This window comes from Anas acuta, chromosome Z, assembly GCF_963932015.1.
Source record: "Anas acuta chromosome Z, bAnaAcu1.1, whole genome shotgun sequence".
Lineage (NCBI taxonomy): Eukaryota > Metazoa > Chordata > Aves > Anseriformes > Anatidae > Anas > Anas acuta.
This window is the reverse complement of record NC_089017.1, coordinates 62,941,932-62,963,640: the sequence shown is the minus strand read 5'-3', so window position 1 is coordinate 62,963,640 and position 21,709 is coordinate 62,941,932. Positions and strand designations below refer to the sequence as shown.

General features: G+C 43.1%; 1 long non-coding RNA gene across 2 annotated transcripts in view; it reads left to right on the top strand.

Annotated features, from left to right (window-relative positions):
* The first annotated feature begins 7,226 nt into the window (after positions 1–7,226).
* LOC137847871 (uncharacterized) overlaps positions 7,227–21,709 on the top strand; it is a 27,425-nt gene continuing 12,942 nt past the window's right edge. Inside the window, exon 1 of one of the 2 annotated variants that reach the window (XR_011091105.1) lies at positions 7,227–7,963. This is a non-coding gene — a long non-coding RNA (uncharacterized lncRNA). The remainder of the gene's footprint in view (positions 7,964–21,709) is intronic. The other variant, XR_011091104.1, reaches the window with a different exon arrangement.

Sequence of the window (21,709 nt, the reverse complement as noted above, 5' to 3'; positions counted from 1 at the left end):
AGCTGGGCATGTTTTCTGCATCTGTTTTCCATTAGAGCCTTCCAACTGCAGCTGTAAGAAAAAAGACCAGTTGGAGATCCACTCCCCCAGTGCTATGTGACCAACACTCTCTAGTTACCAGTTAACAGGCGAACCACTTTTTGGAAAGCTGAATCACTTTACCTGAGTGAAGGGTGTAGTCCAAAGCAATTTCAGGCTGCACACAAAGGGCGAAATATAGCTATTGAAACTTGCTGAGTGGTTCTTCCAGGTGAATGGAAATTAACAAGCAGTGGGGAGAGACGCTTTAAACTGCGTGAGAGGCAGAGATGGTGAAATTTCTTGCCCCCCTTACCTGAGAAGGTGGCCCAGCAATTTGCTATGACTTGCCTAAAAGAATGCTAGGCTTCTGGAATGGTAGTTTATTTCATGATACAAGAGGTATTTTTATACTGAATTCTCTAGAAAATGTTATGTATTTACATGTAAGTCATTGTTATATGGTCAGCACAAGTCTTTACTCATGTGACTTTATTTTTGACACAAATAAAAGATTTGCTTTGTCTTGTTTTCTGTCTGGAGGTGTGCAATGAGCAGAGTTACTCCTTTGATACAGAAAGTCCACATATCTTTCTTTTTCTGTGTTTCCATTTCACATTAGCTCTCTCTCTTGCTTGGTCTATCTTGCAAATTTCAGTGGGGAAAAAAAAAAGAAAAAAAAAAGAAAAAGAAAAGAAAAAAAAAAAAAGAAAAAAAAAAGAAAAAAAAAGAACAAAGCTCAAAACACATAAGAATACAAAAATATTTTTTCTGTTAGCTCAAAAGCTCCTGGTGAGGAGCTTTTAATAGACAGAATAGAATGTCTTTCTTGGACTATTTTTTACATCTCTTTGCACAGTTATGTTCCAATGTATGGCTTATAGTCCTAAATAACAAGACAATTTAAATGCCATAGTTTATTACTGCATGATAATTTAAGTGGTAACTGGACACTGCTTTTAAGAAACTATTGTAGTAACAATGTGGATAAGTACAATAGTAATAATGGTCCTCTTTTCTTTATACATATATATATATATAAGCACAGTTTTAAACATTTGCAAAAATATGATGGTATCACTTAGATTTTTTAAAAACACATAAAAAGATTAAAAAAGAAAAAATCAAAGCCATGTACAGAAACCTATGGGAGGTAATTATTTAGTTTTAAAAGGCAACTATTTTTTTTTCTTAAAAATGATTTTTGTAAAACCATAGAAGGATTCAGATTGGAAGGGCTCTCTGGAGTTAATCCAGTTAGATCAGGCTGCTCAGAGACTTGTTGAGTCAAATCTGATCTTCTCCAAGGACAGATATTTCACATCCTCTCTGGGCCTGGTTCCAATATCCGATCACTCTCACAGTTTTTTCTAATGGGGATTTCCCATGTTCCAGGTTGTGCCCATTACCTCCTCATCCTGTCGCCGATCTCCACTGAGCAGGCCTTGGCTCCATTTTCTCGGGTCCCTCCCAGCAGCCAGCTGCAGACAGCAGTGATGTTTCCCCTTCCTTTCCTCTTCCCCAGGCTGAGCCAGCCCAGAATCCCTTACTTTCCCTTGTATGCCCTTGCTCCGGCCCTGGCCATCATAGGGACCCTCTGCTGGACCTGTCCAGGTCCCTCTGCACAGCTCTCCTGCCCTCCGGTACTTTGATTGCTCCCCTCCATGTGCAGATCATTAGATCTGCAGGCAACAGGAGAAGCCTGTCTGCTGCTGGCACAGGGCACAAGCTTATAGCCCCTCCTAGCCTGAGGGTCTCCAAGATGCCCCTTGGCCACACATGGCCTCTAACCGTCCCCTTCCTCTACTATGTAGCTTGGGCTTTTGCCTCTGCAGGGTGTCTGCAGAGACCCTGTCTTTCATTCCTGATGAGGGACACAGCCTGCTTGTCCCCTCCCCTGCTCTTGAAATGCCCACATGAAATATATGATTGAGATTCAGAAGAGACACATCTCATCACTTTCACCAGTCTGAGGTAAATTGCCTGAAGGGGCAACTTACCTCAGAAAACCACAAGTCTCCCTGGCAGTTTGACGTGGTTGTGACCAGATACCTTGTCCAGGTGTGCGCACTTTAAAGTGTCCATATGGCCTCAGAAGCCTGCACATGGCAGCCCATGCTGCCAGTGCCTGCTGCAGAGAGGCAGCTGTCATCCCCCTGAATTAACAGCAAGGGCTGCCTTTCAAAACAATCTCCAGAACAAAGATTAATCTTCATGCTGCAGGTATTTCTACAGTGATTCTGCCCTGAATTTCATACAGAGACAAGAATATTTTATTCTACAAGACACTTAAGGGTTTTGTTGAGTGGGAATAGTCTTAAGAGAAGCATCTTTCTCAGACAAAAACAAACAAACAAACAAAACAAACACATACACACACACACACACACACACACACAAATAAAAAATAAATGATGTGTGAAACAGCTCATGGTAGGCATAACCCCAATTATGATGCTTTTTTGTTTGTTTTGTTTGTTTGTTTTGAAATGGTGACGTGTCCTTGCTGCAGGGGCAGTTGTAACTTGCTGTTTGGATATTAATAATGGGGGCACATTTGTCTGACTCTAAAGAAGAGCTCAAACAAAAGGGCTGTTCCTACACGCTCTGTAGGAGCCTGCAGTCGTGTTACCCCCAGTGGCTCTGCAGATGAAGGAACCATGTTCAGACACTGGAGTGTAAGGGATACTCCTAAACACTGTGCCTGCATCCTGAAATGACTCCGAGAGACAGAGAAGGTTCAAACCAGTCAAGGAGAGCTTATTCTGTGCAATAAAGGAAAAGTTCACAGTTCAACCTCCTTCCTGCTGCCTACTATCTCCTCAGCTTGCAATCAGCTGACAAATAAAGAGAAAGTAACTGTGATTCAGTTTATTGAACCAAGAAATGTTTTATCAGATAATAACCCAGATAGGCATTTTAATTCCAGTGCTTATCTTTATGACAGGTGTACCAGGTATACTGACTGGCTGCAACACATTTGAAACATTTACCTGAGGAAAGTTCCTAAGGGTAATTACTGTAAGGAAGACTGTGTTCCTCAGAACCTGTAAACATGAAAGTCCAGCCACATTTCCCCAGAAAGCAAATAAGTTTGGGGTTTTGTTTATTTATGTATGTTTTTATTAAGAATAATCACTCTCCCTTCACTCAGTATAAAACAGAGATGGAAATTTGTTCATCTGATATTACTGAGTACCTGTTTCCAGAGCATTCATTCACTGAGAATTTGTGAGCTCTGGACTCAGTTTTTGTCTGGCTTAGCTCTGAGCTGGAGAAAAGCAGACTTCCCCATGCCTCAAGTGAAGGTCATAGCCACTGGCTGATCATCTGCAGTATCTCCTGCTAAAGTACATGGAAGAAGCCTATCTATAGCTGTGAAAGTAGAAATGTCTGAGATGGATGCCTCTTTCTCATTTGGATGAAAAATTTCCAAACATACACACTAAAATCTTCCATGCCAAAAAACTTACCATTTCCCCTTCTCATAGCAAACAACCAAGGCAAATGTCTAACCAGAACACCCCCTGCACATCTCTAGCCATGAGGTTAGCTGCTTTTTACAGCCATTTCTAGTGTCTCTGCATTTCTTTGCCTGTAATTTCTTACGGGAACTTATTTTCTCCTTCCTGAACAAATTGCATCTGGCAGAGGTGGCACCTTCAGCTATGTCTGGGACAAACAAAGACTTGTAGGCTGGGACAACACTTGTTCACACATGCTGAGAGGAGAGTCTGGGGAGAGGCAACCTGGAAAGATCACTCTTATGCAGAGCACATAATTCTTGGTTGTGTAGAAACTGTTCAGTCCTCTGTATATTGACCATTGCCAGGACTCTGAGTGAAGGTCTTCAAATAGAGATTCAGAGTATGGTTGCTTGTACAGTCTTGAGAGCAGGGACTAGCACCTTCTCTGATGGGAAGACTTGCATCATGCTATGGATAATTTTCTCCTTCCTTCCTTCCTTCCTTCCTTCCTTCCTTCCTTCCTTCCTTCCTTCCTTCCTTCCTTCCTTCCTTCCTTCCTTCCTTCCTTCCTTCCTTCCTTCCTTCCTTCCTTCCTTCCTCTCTCTCTGTCTCTCTCTCTGTCTCTCTCTCTCCTTCTTTCTTTCTTTGCAAAGTTATTAAGAGGCAAGAATTATATAGCAAGAATTATGTGTGGTTTCAGTGGGATACATTACAAAGCCCAAGAGTAAAAATCACCAGGCTTGGTAAGGTGTTTTTAAAATGCCATTGTATCAGCAACCTGTTAGACTTTCTTTTTCACACCCCACCCATAGTCACCTGCTTTTTCAAACAGTCTGACAGTAGTAACATGCTAGTTCAAGTTTCATATAGCAATGTCATTAAAAGCAACAAGAAAATCCTTCCTTGATTAGCTAATCACAGTTCCCAGGATTAAACCTATTTGTTGCCAGAACGGGTATAATGACTCATATCCTATGTCAAGCAAGAGCCATCAACTTACTACAACATTAAATTTATCCCAGCCCTGCCACAGGACTATTTGGGAGAGATGAAACTAATCACCTTCACAGACATGGCTCAAAACACGCTTTTAAGACTTTTCTCCTGTCCTTCTTGTAAAAGGTGACATTGTCATGTTCCAAAAAGCTATAACAAAAAGCTATACATCGATTTCTGACTGACCAGTTTTATGCTTATTTTCCTAAGGAAACTCTTAATGCTAAGTCCTGAGTAAGATTGTCCAGTGTCAAAGAAACTGAACTTTCAATATTACACCAGAAGCTTTCTCTGTTTCCACTAAATTAAGTTTCTGACACCTGCTAGTGGGGTGTGAGAGAGGATGGAAAACGTTTTCTAAGAGGCTGTCTAGTCTCTTTGGAGGTTCTATTCTCACTTGGAATGTAAATCTTTATATTTTATGCAATCAGCCAAGCAGTTCACTGTTACCTGAAGAACAGGAAGCAGTAGACATTTCTTAATCTTTGAAAAATACTCAGTAAACTACTTGAAGACAACAGGAAAATGACATAAGGAGATATTTGAAGTATTTCAAGAGAACCCCCTATATTACTTGGGCAAATCTCTGCCTTATTGTATAGAATTCCTTCTTCCACCCAAGAGATTGAACTGTGACCACATATTTAATGTTGGCACACTTGATCATGCTGCAGATTCACTTGGCATTTTCTTCTAACATCTTCCAGTGTATATTCTTCCCAATGGGAAGAGGCCAAGTGGGAGGCAGGTGTTGTCAGGCCTTTCTCAGGCACCTGACAGAGACTTGACCTCTTGAATCTTTCTTTCAGTGTTGGTGAAAACACAGTGTGGAACTCAGTGAGTAAAAGAGGTTATTTTCATCCTACATTTGCATAAACCTATCTTCCTGAACAAGAGGAATTTGGACTGAATTCCTAATTCAGCCAAGTTCCTCAAGGCTGGATTGAACCTAAGGTTACCAGTAACTTCAAGCCAGATGCTGAGCCACCTAATGCTTCAGTTTCTGGTCCTTGGAGTGAAACCTGGAAGGCCAGAGCCAGCAATGAAAGGTCCCTGCACTGTGCACCAGAGGTGTTAATACCCAGAGAAGGCAGTAAAATGAGACAAGCCACTGTGCATTAAACCATCTGTAGGTTGGCAAACACCATGTGGAATGGTGTGCCTGAAACCTCACTCCTTTCTCAAAAGCAGCCACCATGATCCCATCTGTGGCCAGGCAGTCTCATCCTTCCAGATGCATCCTCCAGGGTCCTCACCTGCAGATAAAGTCGGTCTTCCTAAACACTGCCCCAAACAGAAGTGACATCCTCTGTGTGGGCCATCTGACTGTCACACAGGATGGCTGTAGCAAAGCAATCAGCTAGGCTTTAGCTGAGGTATTCGGTCCTCCTGTCGGGAGGACTTTGTCCCTATTGTCAGAATCTTGACTCATCTGGCTGCAGGGATTAACCAAAATACCCCAAAACTACATACAAAACAGCACCAACTGACAGAGGTTTTCTGTCTCTGGTCTCCTGCCCTGACCACTCAAAAACATGGGTTTTGTGGCAGGAATGAGGTTGAAGTTTGTTAATTGGCATTCCAGAGGCTCTGACAAACACTGCAGCAGCACTGGCCTGTGTCTTGTGTTTGGAGGGGTGCTGCTCTTCATCCCACCTCCAAAAGATATTCAGTGTTTGAACAGCGTGATCCTTCATTCCATGAACAGAGATGAACACACATATTTAGGAGCAACAGGATTTCCCCAAACACCATCCCCAGGCCACAAAAAGAGGCATGTGATTCATGCCAAGGCAGAATGGTTAGGCAGGTTGGCAACTACCTCTAATTCTATGTAAAGGAGATTACAAGATATGAACCATGGAGGATCCATTTTCTGTGGGTCTTTATTTAATAATTTATTTATTTATCTATCTACTTACTTATTTATGTCCAGTAGATTTCTGGTTAAGCTCCCAGTGGCTCTTGAAGAACACCAAGTGTATGGTTACTTTTTTGGCCAGTCTCAAATATTTTAGACCCAATAATACTGTTAAATTCTCAGATAGGATTTTGTTTTGGTTGTTTTGTTTTTCTAAAAACTCAGTTCCTTTCAAGACCAGCTTTAATGCATCTACATATTGCATTTATTACCACCTACTTTCATGTCCTATCCACACTTAATAGGATGGAGTAGGAATTTGCCAATAGCAGCAAACTCTATGTACTCTTCCCAGTATCTTTGCCAAATAGCCATAAAAGAATGGCTGGTAGACAGCCAATGAATGCTGGTGGTCTGTAACCACAATTTCTCATACAATATGGAAAGAAATCTGCTGTGGAATATCTTTGATCTGCTAGCAAACAAAGCATTTATTCACTGGGATGAAATAGTAAGCATTCTTCAAATCATGAATGCAAACTTTCTGAAAATGAAGATCTCTGCTACTCAGTGCACTGAGTAGCAAGGTTCAAAATCTGATACTAGTAATTTTAAAATCTACTGAGTATTGGTACCTGTAATTTTGTCCATATGATGAGAGGAATATACTGCATGCAGCCACCACTGTATGCATGCCCAGCTTGCAGCTGCTGCAGGCAACACTGCCAGCAGTGCTCCTGCCTTGTTTGCTGAGTGATTGGGCGTCACCTGCACTTATAAGGAAGGAAAGGGTTGAGGGTCTATCCCATGTGTGCTGCATACTCAACAGGTGACCTACCCTGATGTTCTCAGATAACAAAAACTCAACCAGGAAGCTCCTCACAGCACTGTTGGCAGGGTTTGCTTTCAAAGAATTGAAAGTTTCTTGTGAGGACAGCCTCTATGTTTTGCTGAAAATATATTTTGCTGAAAATATATTTTGCTATGTTTTTTTTTTTTTCATGAAAAAAAAATAAATAAATAAAAATGGGCCACAATACCACTACTGACTATGAAAAGCAAACACAGGCTTTCACACGCGGTTTGCTGATCACCATGTTTCTCATGGTTAGGGTGGCTTGAGAGACCCTCTGGCCAAAAATACACACACACACTTGCTGTTCTGTTCAGGTCCAGCAGCCTTGCAAAGAGAGATCCCAGAGGCTTTCAAAGAGAGATGAGATCTTCAGTGGAGCTTCCAGACAAAGCTGGTTCCAGGTTTTTTTTTTTGGTTTTTTTTTTTTTGATGCAGAACAGTGAAGTCATCCCAGTGTTTAACACCACTTGCCTAGAGAACCACAAAGGGATGAAGCTTCTTCAACATGCTGTGTCTGACATGCTGTGAGAAGCAGGGCACAGAGGCCCATTTCCAGAGATTTCAACATCCATGCTTTGCCCTTTGATACCCTCGTGGCACACCTGTCTGTGCCCTTGCCCTGGAGCAACAACCGTCCTGAGAAGCTGTGGGGATACACCTTTGCCAGGAGCCCGTTCAGACTTATCTGCAGAATGACTGATTGGAGCCTCCCAGACACTGCAGGAGCTGAGAGCCCGGGTCTGTGAGAAACAGTGGCAGATTCAGGTGAGCTGGAAGGCTGCATTCAGACAGGAAGGGGAGGGGGCTGTTATAAAACAGCCACCAAGTGGTTAATGGCACAGCTGAGAAGTGCTTTGGGATAATGCCCTGTGCCAAACCTCCTTTCCTTCCTGTCTATTCAGCAGAAGTCCTCCCTTTCACAGTGCTGTTGAGATGCATTTGAAATAAAAATAACCTGCTCCCTGCACTCTTCTGGAGAGCCTTCTGCTGGGCAGGGCTATTGTGCCTGGAGGGTCGTGGTGCAGAAAGAGGGGACAGGGATTTATCTGAGGGAGAAATCCTTTTGCAAGTCTTGCACCCTCAGGCAAACACAGCCTCCTGGGTACCGGCACAATGCCAGCGTATGCTCCCTGCTCGGAGACTGGTTTCTGTTGTGTGCACACCAGTCCCCACGGCTGTCCAGAGGGGTGGGATGATGCATGCTCATCTTGTTCCCACCAGTGACAGAGAAACACCACCACCAGACATAAAGCTGTGGTCCTGTTCAAATAACAGAACAACACAGCATCTTTATGTAGGGTTTTTCTCACTTTCAGCCACCTAAAAATGAGAAAAGGAGGCTAACAGAGCTGTTTGGTTATTTGTGTTCAGAGATGGTCACTTTCAGAATGCAACTGATTCCACTTGTCTTAGATACTCGTAGTGTGATTACACTTTTTCCCTGAGAACGGATGAATCTAATAATAAAACCTTCCCCAGTCCCTTTCATTTTCCATGTCTAATTCTTGTCAGACTGACAGCAGCTGTCTATTGGAGGCTTTCCTAAATCCTGGGCATATACAGCTGAAAAAGCTATGGTTGCATTAAAATGGTGGTGCCAACTCTTACGAATAAAAGTACCCAAAATGCTGCAGAGACCGTGTCTCACCACAAGTCAGTGAGATCTGTTAACAAGAGCTAAATCTCTGTGTTACTTTTACAAATATTACAGCTGTTGCAGATTGTTCCTGGAAATCTCTGTCCAGTCCTGATGTCTGTGCTTCAAAGTAGATATTGGCAAAGAAGCCACAAGAACAATCCTAATCTTGAAATTTTTCCTTCTGTAAAGGCACTTGTGAAATGTCACAGATTAATGCAATAAAAACTTAAATGGTGATTTGATCACAACCAGTCAGTACCTATGTTTGTGGGACATTTCCAATGCTATACACTTATTTCAATTAAACACGTAAAAGTATATAATGTCATTTAATCTCTGGGAGTTAAAACTGAACAGAAACAGGCCTGCAATAAAGATGTATATTTTTTAAAAGGATGATTGGGATGATTGTCCACTAAGGCAGTGATTGCTCTTCTGCTGATAAAAGCTTTTTGGTAAATAAAACTAATCATTCCACAGACAGATTGAAAGGTAACTGTGAGCTTAGTGCAGAAATCAAATTGAAATCAGAAAGTCAAGTCGGACTGTTTGTGTGGTTTCCAGGTTGTAATTTCCCTCTTTATCCTCAGATGTACAGTATTCTCTTTGCCTCTGTATTTAGGGTTTTCATTGAGAGTTACACCTCAGTAGATGGGAGGGAACAAAGAGGAAAGTGTTGGGATGTATCATAGAATATTTGAGGCAGTGACAGCAAATCATTCTCAGCTGTGTTTGCTGCAGAAATCATCAGGGTGCATGATGCCAACCACAACAAGGAGATGCTCTGCCCCTTTGATGTAGCAATGACCCTAAGAGATGGCTATTTGCAATCATTCCGACAAGCAGTATCTCATCTTTTTCCCACTAGTAAAATCCATAGCCAAAAAGAGAACAGGCCTTCAAAATATAAATCTTGATTTGCATCTGAAGAGCTATGGCAGCCTGCTGTTTAAGAGAAGCAAGACACATTTCTAGTCTTCAAAGCACAGAAAAAATACCAAAGGGGGGAAAAGAACAAACAAAACAAAACAAAACAAAACAAAACAAAAACTTGTTTTCCTCTTTCTCTGAAGTTCTGGATTTTCCTACCAGCAAAGGAATTAAGAACTACTTCCATACTGTCCAAAAGAAGAGCATCATCCCCACCACCACGCTTCATATTGGAGCAGGCTCCGGTGCTCCAGGCATGAAGGAGACTTCAAGCAGGGTGAGCAGCCAGCAAAAAGATGTTCCTGCCCCAGTCCAGTGATAACACTCCTGGAAAGGGCTGGTCAGGTAACACACACCAACACAGATTGGAAAACCTATGAGCAGCAAACGAAGTTGCAGTCACAGAAAACAGGTGGAGATTTACGGAAGGCTCTTTGCCGCGTTCTCAAAATTCCCTGACACAGGAAGAGAATTAGTTACAACAAGCCTGCTGACAGAGGCAGCACATTCTCCTCCATCCAGATGATTGGATGATCAGGCTCGTATGATTGCCTTTTTATGCTGACTCACCAGAGGGCAGCAACTTTCAAGATGTGATGTCAGCCCATAAAAATGCGAGGCGTCTCTCCTGCTCTCCCGGTCAGCTGGCAAGACAAACACTGAAGTGTTTTGGGATGATGACAAGTCAGGTCAGGTATCTGATGCATGGTTAATCCACAGTTCAGTCTTTCAGCATGTCTGCAGTACCAAAACAATCTCATGCAATTAGCCTACAACGAGTAACATATCGAGGGCAATCAGCTGCAACACAACCAGACAGTTTTCTGTCACTCCGTGTTGAATTGAAAAGATTTTCAGAAAGAAGGTTTACTACAGTGGCTAGATATGCTCGCACCAGGACATCCCTGTTCAGTGTCAGTTCTGCCACTCTACACATGTGCTTTGTACTTTCAAAAAAAGGGCAGAGAAAACTACATTTATCCTCTACTTCAGGCAGAAGAAATGTATCTGCTGCAGGAGGTTCCCCCAGCAGGGAAAAAGTCTTACTGACATCTGTGTATCTCTGGCGGTGAGCTGATGAGCATCCCTCAACCACCCTCAGTCATTAGCTCCGCTCCCTTTCCTGCACCCTCATTTCCCCCATGAAAATCAACATAATACCTCCTCATAGTGAGGGGGTCATGACATCTTCTGGGAGGCCCTGTGTTACATGTGCTGTATGGCGACATAGAGCAATACCACCAGGAAACCTCATCAGCGGCTGCTGACTGATCTGGCTGCCTGGCTCCTGGGTGGCCTGGAGTTTCACTAGCACTGGGGAGCTTCCAGCACTGGCTTTGTGGCATCGTTTATTACTGAGCTGCAGATAAACAAGCTGCAGGCTGGAGGTCTGAACCTGTTTCCATTCTGGCTGAAGGGGAGTGCTTCCACTGTTCCCTGTGGGGGAAGGAGGGAGTTTCTGCCAGCTGCTGTGTGAAGGACATCACACCTCCAACACCCATTCCCAAGGGGAGCCTGCTGGAGGACAGAGAGCACGGGGCACACATCCTCTGAGCAGCGACTGAGGCTGTGCACAAGTAGAAGGCAGGGCTACACCATAGCTGCCAAGAGAAAAGCAGAACCCACTGGTGTTTGTTTTACATACCTCTACCTAGTCCAGTGGAAAGGTGAGAGGAATTACAACAAACACTATGGGAATGCAAGTTCTTATCAAGAGGCTTTAAGAATTTGTCAAGCACCGTGGAAGCGTGCCATACGTGCGCGGGATTGTGGGCTGTGGCACTGCAAGCTGAAGCCTTGCAGATTTGTTCCTGGTGCAGGAGAAAGAAGCTCATGCCCAGCTGATAGCAGACCAAGGGCACCCTGCAGCTGCTGCTCCCCTGACAGCAGCAGCCAGAGGAGTGTTCTGTAGGTGTGAAGGAGAGCTGATGGCAGCAGTAGGTTCCCCAGCCCATGTTTTGGAAGGAGCTCCATCCCCACAGAGAGGTAACAACACCCTGCTCCTCGGCGGATGTGGGCAGTGCTTTCTGCTGCAGCTGCTGGGGGACTTACAGAGGAAGACACTGGCTGCTGAGCTTGTCTGGCTTTCTAAGAAATAGGAAGAGCACTTAAACACCCACCTTCCCATCACCCCAGTGGCTCTAATAGACAATCTCACTACTGATGTCTTAAACCAAGCACCTGCAAGCCCACAAATGTGTTCTTGTCCCCAAGCCCAAAACCCCCTACGTCTGGAGCTGCCCAGGGTGCAGGTGCAGTGGTGTCCCCACAGGTTTCCTCTCAGTGGGCTGGGGGCAGATTTGGTCCCCAGGGATTTGCTGCCAGCCCCAGCCTCCTGGCTCAGGCTGCCCTAGCACCACTCCTGCTGCTGTCCCTTCTGCTGCCATATGAGCGAGGATGCATGTAAGCACTCACGGAGGCCACCAAAGGGAATGTATCTTTCCATGTTTCTGCTGTCATTTGCATGGCAACTCTTCATTAAAGCTTACACAGCATTGTCCCTTTGCAGCTCAGCCCACAAAATCAGCACAAGCACATTAATACAGAAATAATTATTTAACAGTTCTGCAGATGTCACTATGTAGGGTTAGTTTTTCATGCATAATGCTGACTTTCAGAGACTTGATAACTTCCTAAGAGAAAATATATAATTTATTATCATACAGTTACTAGTAGTGAACAGAATATTGTTGCAAATGTTTATTTTTTAATAGATAAGCAAGAGTCTTGTGTCTTCCTGGAGCCTGGATGGAATTCAAATATTGTTTGAATTCTTCTCTCCCACAACACATATTTGATCTTATAATACTTTCGAAACCTTGGGCAAATAGAAAACTGCAAGTTAAACATTACATGAGTCAAATGTACCCATTACCATGACTTCAAAACAACTGTTCAGAAGAACTTAGATCTGTAAGCAAATGTTTTAATGAGGAATTAAGAGTCACCAGTCTTTATCAGGACTTGCTTTCCTAACATTCACCTGCCAGTTCTGTGAAGATTTCTGAATACAACAACACTCCTACAGCTTTTTTTTTTTTTTTTTTTTTTTTCCATATTTGAGAAGCCCAAAGCGTTTGACATCTGTTCTTTATTTAACCAGCGCGATGCACTTGGCAGGCACAGCCAGCAGTGCTCATTTCATCACAGGAGTAAAGCAAGGCACAGATGCAGACCATCCTGGCCAGTGTTAATGGCTTACATGGTGCTACAGCAATTTACACCAAGCAACAATTTATCTGAGGATGTTAAATAAGTTGCCAGGGCTATGAAACAATCAATAGCAGAGTGAGATACCATAGTTCTGGTCACAGCACAGCCCTTGTAGATTTGACCACTGGCAGCCCTTGAGAAAGTGCTGTAGAAAGGTAATTTCTTGTCAGAAATTTCAAGTGCACTTTGTTTTTTGCTTATTTAAAAATTATTATTTTTTAAATAACACACTGGTCCACATAAACATATGTGTCTGAGACATATTTATTAAAAAGATCTCAAAAATTCAAACACAAAAATACAACATTTATTTTAAAAATTATAGAGCCACTTATCTCTTCTAAACTGAATTTCCTGTGAGCAAAAGTAAAACAATAAAAGTTAAATTCAAGGGATTAAATTTCAAAATGTTCTGAATTTCTGAAAGTAGATGACTTACTGCTGACCCCATTAAAATTAATGGCAGTGTTACCAGAAATGTCTGTGGGGTCAGGACTCCACCCAAAACACTTCTGTGAATTCCTGCAGGTATCTGCTGAGGATGAGTGTCCCCAGAATGGTACCATTGGCTTGGTTTTACATTTTTTTGTGATGAGAGGCAGATACTTTTTAAAGCTGAATATAGCCTAGCACATGCTGCCTTTGATCTCTGTAGCTTTCTAAGAGAAATTATTGTGAAATTAATGTGAAATGTCACATTAAAGCAGTCTAAAAAATTTCCTTCATAAAAAATAAAGCTATCTTGGATAACATGAAAGTCAGTCTGAGCATCCATTTAGAAACAGTACTATTGAAGACACAAATAGCCCGAACTAAATCCTATGCTTTTAGTAAAAAGGAACTCTGGATTATTTTATCCCACATGGATTCATCTTACCTTATCTTCTCTTACCTTCTATGTTTGGGAGTGTATTTTTCTATGTTATTCCTCCTCCTCTGCTGTCTTCAGAGCTGTATTTTAGGACAGTATAACATGATCTCTTCAGCAGCCAGCAAGTCAGTCTCCTGATCTCAAATGATATTTTCACTTCTATATAAAATCCACTGCAACTGTAGTTACTTCAGTGATTTTTTTCTGTGCTTTAGTAAGTTAAAGCAACTGATTTATTTAGATCTTCTTGGGAGTGCTTGTATTTTTTGTGTGTAAATTCCAGAAGGAAAAGTAATTGACATGTAGTCATTGTCAGGGTTATATTTTTTAAATAGAGTGTACTGCACCAGGCTAGTAAGAATGGACATAGTCTTATGAATGGAAGTGTGCCAAGAGGACAGTATCCACCAAGCCCCTATCCATCATTTATGAGCAGTCCTGGCTATCGGGGGAGGTCCCAGCTGACTGGCGGCTAGCAAATGTGACGCCCATCTACAAGAAGGGCCAGAGGGCAGACCCAGGAAACTACAGGCCTGTCAGTTTGACCTCAGTACCAGGGAAGTTCATGGAACAGATTATCTTGAGAGTCATCATGTGGCAAGGGCAGGGCAAGCAGGCGATCAGGCCCAGTCAGCATGGGTTTATGGAAGGCAGATCCTGCTTGACGAACCTGATCTCCTTCTATGACAAAGTGACGCACTGGGTGGATGAGGGAAAGGCTGTGGATGTGGTCTACCTTGACTTCAGCAAGGCTTTTGACACCGTCTCCCATAGCATTCTCCTCAAGAAACTGGCTGCTCTTGACTTGGACTGGCGCACGCTTCATTGGGTTAGAAACTGGCTGGATAGCCGGGCCCAAAGAGTCGTGGTAAATGGAGTCAAGTCCAGTTGGAGGCCGATCACTAGTGGCGTCCCCCAGGGCTTGGTGCTGGGGCCGGTCCTCTTTAATATCTTCATCAATGATCTGGACGAGGGCATTGAGTGCACCCTCAGTAAGTTTGCAGATGACACCAAGCTATGCGCATGTGTCGATCTGCTCGAGGGTAGGAAGGCTCTGCAGGAGGATCTGGATAGGCTGCACCGATGGGCTGAGGTCAACTGCATGAAGTTCAATAAGGCCATGTGCTGGGTCCTGCACCTGGGGCGCAATAACCCCAAGCAGAGCTACAGGCTGGGAGATGAGTGGTTGGAGAGCTGCCTGGCAGAGAAGGACCTGGGAGTGATGGTGGACAGTCGGCTGAATATGAGCCAGCAGTGTGCTCAGGTGGCCAAGAAGGCCAACGGCATCCTGGCTTGTGTCAGAAACAGTGTGACCAGCAGGGCTAGGGAGGTGATCGTCCCCCTGTACTCGGCTCTGGTGAGGCCGCACCTCGAGTACTGTGTTCAGTTTTGGGCCCCTCGCTACAAGAAGGACATCGAGGTGCTTGAGTGGGTCCAGAGAAGGGCGACGAAGCTGGGGAGGGGCCTGGAGAACAAGTCCTACGAGGAGCGGCTGAGGGAGCTGGGCTTGTTCAGCCTGGAGAAGAGGAGGCTCAGGGGCGACCTTATTGCTCTTTACAGATACCTTAAAGGAGGCTGTAGCGAGGTGGGGGTTGGCCTGTTCTCCCACGTGCCTGGTGACAGGACGAGGGGGAATGGGCTTAAGTTGCGCCAGGGGAGTTTTAGGTTAGATGTTAGGAAGAACTTCTTTACTGAAAGGGTTGTTAGACACTGGAACAGGCTGCCCAGGGAAGTGGTGGAGTCACCATCCCTGGAGGTCTTTAAAAGACGTTTAGATGAAGAGCTTAGGGATATGGTTTAGTGGGGACTGTTAGCGTTAGATCAGAGGTTGGACTCGATGATCTTGAGGTCTCTTCCAACCTAGAAATTCTGTGATTCTGTGATTCTGTGATTCTGTGTGATTCAGCATAGCTAGCTCCAGAAATTATGGATTTAAGGTCCCTTGTTCTTGACCAAACAAGTATTTTCAAAAGCATTGATCCAGAGTCCATAAGCTTTGAGACCACATCTCAAATCCCTTGTTTAACAGACAGACCAATGTGAGCTCCACCCTGGCCATACAGCCAAGAGAGAATGGGTGTAATTCAGTGCATTTTGTCCCTGGCATTACCAGAACGTAGACTTTTTTTGCCTACATCTTCTCTTCTGTGTCTTGTAGATCCCTCCTTTGGGACACTCACTGGGCACAGAGCTATTCCCTTCCCAAAGGCCTTTCACCTTTTTGGCCTGAAGAAGAGATATCTGTAATGTTTGTGCTCTAATGCAAACCAGACGTGGCAAGAATGAAAGCAAGAGTTTGAATCCCACAAAGTAAACTTTGACTCCAAAAAGCTTTATCTAAAACTAGGATGGTCTTTCTTCATCTGTCCCCTTCTGCCTGGATTTCTCCTTGGCTAGAAAAAGGTCTTCATAACCACCAGTGTTTCCATGACATCTTCTCCTGTTGGTATAAAGTGTGTGTGGCCTCTGTTTCCCAAAATCAGATGTTCACAGGACTGAGTCAGCTGAAGGGAAAGTGCCATGGGACCATCAAGACAAGCTGTTTCTTCCCGGCATGTGAAGACAGTGGTTCTGGTGGCATGCACTTGCACAGCTGCACTTTTTTGGCTCCTTTTATTGCAGGAGGAAGACAGCACTCTGGCTAATTCAGCTAGAGCAAAGCGACTGCCTGGATTTTACCCAGTGATAGGCTCTGAAGTGATTTCTGTCCACTTATCTCAAGATACTGCAAGAGTAAATAGTGACAAGAACAAAACCTTCCAGGCCTATTTCTAGCACAGCCATAGCAATTACTCTGTGGTTATAGCCCAAGGCATGGGGAGAAGCCCAACATGGGCTCTGACATAATGGCCTTCAGCTCATGAGCTGATCACAAAGTATAGACCAAAATATTTCATCCTGAATTACACAGTTCCGTGGAACTAGTGTACTTTGTGGAAAATTAAATGGTGGTGATATTCTGATGGGAATTTTCTTCCCCAAAATCTTTAATATTCAGTCAGTATTGAAAGGTGGATGTTTTAAAAATGAATTAAACAGCTTTGATTTCTGCTTCAGAACATTCAAACTGAAGCTCAGATCTCTCCTTCCAGGAGAAATGTTGCTCTTCAGATTTTCTATCTCTCTCCTGTATCGAAGCCTGAGAGCTGAGATGCAGCAGGACACAAGCGGTGTTCCTAAGTACCACAACAGAGCACAAACCACAGGCCCACCAAACCACCCCTCATCTAATAAGCCTCATTTGACCTCTGTCAGCACCATGCTGTAACAGCCTCAGATTTCTTTCTGATGATCCACTAGTAACTTCCCCACATGTCTGTGCTCCAAAACAATCTTTTCTGCCTCCCTTCTCCTCCCAGCCCCAGAAAGTACCAGCAGCAGCTCATGCCACTTGTTTCTCTTCCCCTACTCCTTCCCCAGGGGTCTTTTCTCAGCTGCTTTCTATTCCCAAACACTGTTCACCTGCTTTCTGTGCAGTGGGGCAAAGAATCCAAAAGAGACCTTTTTCAAGGTGTTCTTCATCAGAACTCTTTTGAGTGTTCCTTGTTACTCAGAACAAAGCCAAAAGCCAGGGCCTCTGACTGTAACACAAAGTGGAGCTCCTCTTTTGTTACAACCCTTGTTGCAGCAAGCAAGCCATGAAATCCTTGCAACTGGCAAGTCCCAGGCAGCAACTGACGAGTTGAGTAAATGTCTTCTTGGCTGTTTGAAACATAATTGGATTAGAGGCCAGATGTAAACGATGCATCTGTGGTGTGTAATAGAGATATCTGATCATCCAGAGAAAACCTGGTCCACATCAGAATAAAAACTCTGCTAGCAGTACTGCCAGGCTTGAAGTAGTCATGTGTCTTAGTCCCTTGCTCTAGAATGGCCACCCTTCAGGGCATTAGGGGGTGTCTTGGAAAACAGCTAGCATTTTGCACTCCTCCTCTGCATAAAACAGCTGAAACTGTGTTTCTTCTTTTCTTTTTTCTTTTTTTTTTTTTTTAATTGCCTAATACTTAGGAGCTTCCTTGCCAAGATTCAAGCCTGAAGCCAAGTGCAGAGACCATATTCACATCCTGGTGTGGGGGAAGGAGAATTCTTGTGTGAAAGAAAGAATAAATCTCTCTACCACTGGGTTAAAGTAGAGATAGGTCAAAAATCAAACACTTGAAAATTAGAAAAGGAGTTGAAACATAAATCTGAGGGGGAGGAGGGGAAAAGGAGGAGGGAAAGTATACTGTTTTTCCCACAGACATATCCTATTATTACTGCTTCTCAGATCACCTTAAAGAAACCATTATCTATTTATTTATTTATAGAAAAGGGGTAGAAAATAAAGTAAAATTCTGCAATTATTTAGAAGCACTTCTTTCATGATTCCCTGTGTTGACATTATTAAAGACATTCAGGTTTCAGTGACATGACATGACAAGCTGAGAACATCAACCTTCCATTTTGACATCTCCTTCAGAAGTACACAGAACATTAGCTTTTTCACAGAGCCATCAGGTTAAATCAAACAGCCAAGATAGAACCAAGCAGAATTTTCTGAATCCTCTCCAAAAAAAAAACCTATCTGTCACCTGGCAGCTGCAGTATCAGGACATCTGAGTACCATTCCCAGCTGTGTCCAAGTATTCCTTTATGGGTCTTGGATGAGACATTTATCTCCATATGCCTCAATATTCCAAATGCAAAATGGAGAAAACGGCTCTATGCTACACTGTATTCATATTATTTATATGTACACGTGTGGCCTTTCTGACTATAGCCAGAAGAATGTTCTGCAGCATTTTTCCTGAATTCACTTGCAAAAGATGTAGAAATTTCCCAAACTCTCCTTCATATACATCCTTCAATATTTGATTAAATAGTAATAACAGAACAAGGATACAATACACCATGACAACCACCAGCTCAGCGCAAATACTGATAAGGTGAGGAAACCACCTGTTCATCAGAAAACGACAAGTCCTTTAGGCTTGAAGTATTTAACTTAAAACACTGTCAGTCGGATCTCTCACTTTTCTGGAATCCCAGGTCATCCCTAGGGATTTTGAAGTAGTGACTGGAGCCTGTACCTTTCATAAAATTTATATTTGCATCAAAAACTTCCCCAGAGCCTGAAACTGCTTTTTGCCTGGCACTCCTGACACTAGTGTGTGTGCATGATTTTTTTTGTTGTTGTTGTTGCTGCTTTTTTTTTTTTGTGTGTGTGCGTGTGTGTGTCCACTTTATGAATGGGTAAAACAAACCATATGGATTAAATGATTCACCTACAAAGTCTTCAGTCACAAATAGAAATTTGTGGTGATTTGCATTTCAAATCACCAAATCTAAGCAAAAACACCAGTGCCTCATGCCAGTCAGAGACCAATACCACAGAAGTTTCGGAAGGAGGAGGAAATCCTCCTACAAATGCAACATGAGTCCACTCCTTTTAACTGGAAAGCAAGCTCTGCCCTTAAGCCAAACCCTTTCTGGTTCATGGAAACCTCTCCAAGAACCAATTTTACACAGCTGAGTTCTGCATCTTTTAAGCTAATGCATGATTTTCCCTCTCATTCCTAGACATGAGATACATCTCATAGCAGGCTGGGAGAGATACTGTCATCAGACACCAACTGGGAAAGAGCCAGGAGTTCTCATAAATCTGGATATGCCACATGTGCTGCTGTGGCTTTGGGCATGCAGACATTTTCCAGTCTCTCAAGCTACCAACTAAAAATAATTTTTTCAATCTATCTGTGAGTGCTTCGAGGCTTTTCTTAGTCAGTGTGCATCACAGCTTACATTCTAGATAGCAGTTCACACAGTGCTCCTCTTAAAACACAACAGCAGAAAAGAGCAGTCTTGGCAACCAAGCTTTCCCTTCCAGACCTCTGTCTTTTTGCTCTGAAGAAACATTGCTAGTCTGCGAGTATCCCATTCAGTGATTATTTTCAGATCTCTTTTTGTTAGGCTGTATCATATCTGCAGGCTCCCTGAGAAAACCCAACTGCTTTTGAGTGTAAAACTTCTAGGTCATGAGGCCGAGGCCCTTCTATTCCACTCCCTTTATCTACATTCAAATCTGCTTTTAGTAAACAGCTTTATTTTTCAGATTTGCCAGTACAAAGAATTTAAGCCAGCCAGATGGAAATACCTTCATGAAATTACTGAGAAATTTCATGTAGTAATACTGTGAATGAGTTCCAGGAATTACTGAAAGTCACTTGCTATTTATTGCTTAGCAATACAGTACTTGAGGTTTCCTGTCACTAGTTCATTTGTGCTAAAGCTTAGAAAAATAAAATACAGTTTTGCTTGCTATACAAATGTCTGCTTCTACTGAGTCACTCTGCAGAAAGAACTGACCTGGTATTCAAGAGTGCATGAGGAAAGCTGGAGGACTTTTATTTATTTGCTTTATGACCAAATCCCTTGCAAAAACAAGCCATGGGAGCAAGAGCAAGGGGCATAACACAGAATTAAAATGCAATTGCCATCATTCTCCCATGGTTTCAGACAAATTCTGTTGCCCTTACCGAATAACTCAAAGACAGCATTTGATAGTCATTTCAAACTGCAACTGCTTGTGCACATTAGCTAGGCAGAGCTCCTCACCACCACAAATAGAAGGACTGCTCCATGGTCCCCACTGCACCCGAGGTCACCAGCTCAGATCACAGTGGCTTTCATGACTGCAAGCAACTGACTTCTTCAGGAGGAATGTGCCAACAGTATTTTTTTTTTTTAATCCCGTAAGTACTAACAGTCCTCCAGGGATGGAGATGGCACAGCCTTTTTGCCCCCCTGCTCCAGTGCTGGGCTGTCTTCATGGGGAAAAAGCTTCTCCTGATCATCAGGCTGAACATCTCCTGTTTCTGTTCATAATTGTTGCTTCTTACCCTACTGCTGTTTGCTGCTCTGAGGACTTCAAGCCCTCTCTTCTACCTTACAGGGAAGACATCACTAAGTGAGGATACCAGGATGGTAGGGCTGGTGAACTCGCCATGCCAGTTCATGCTCAGAAGCTTGGGAAGGTTCAGTCTGGGGAAGGAATGGCTTTGGAGCACCCTAACAGCACCCCAGTGGGGGGCAAGGAGAGCTAAATGATTTACAGTGGTGAATAGAAGGAGAACAAAAGAAAACAGTCATAAATTAGAATGGGGGAAGATTCAAACAGGGCACAAGGAGGAAATGTCAAGGAGTAAAAAAAGTAACCCAGAGGAGTTGTGCAGTTTTTATCCCTGGAGGTTCTCAAGATCAAAATGTGTAAAGCTGAGAGCCACCTGCTCAGCATTCAGTATTGACCCTGTTTGAGCAGTGGGTTGTTCTAAAAACCTCCAAGGTGACTTCTAACCTCCATGGTTCTATAATAAATCATTTCAGACCTCATGTTTTTCTTTCAGTAAAGAAGTAATGGCCAGTAAAGCTTTTGACTTGTGCACTGGATAATTGCAATCTGCTGGGCAGAAAACAAACTCCAAACTCTGAATTGCAAAAGGATATGTGAGTAGGTCACAAGTGAATTGAACCAAATGAACAGACTGTATTTGATTAATTCCCTCATGAGGTTCCTAACACAGTCTACTTGCAGACACAAATTTCTGTGACACAGAATATTCTAGCAGGTTCTTCAGCCTTTTTCAGAAACAGTTTTCAGTATGCTCAGTGTTAAAAGAGAGACCATTGGCACTATTACATACTGAGTCCATCTTTGCTTCTATCTACCCTGATAAACTTCAACTAGTGTATTTTCCAAACACAGGAGAAAAAGTAGTATTTGCCAAACAAAGATGATCTAATTAAGGAAGTAAATATCATCAGTAGCGTCACATGTGGAACTATCTGCAAAATCCCAGCCTGGTCAAAACTATGAGGTTAA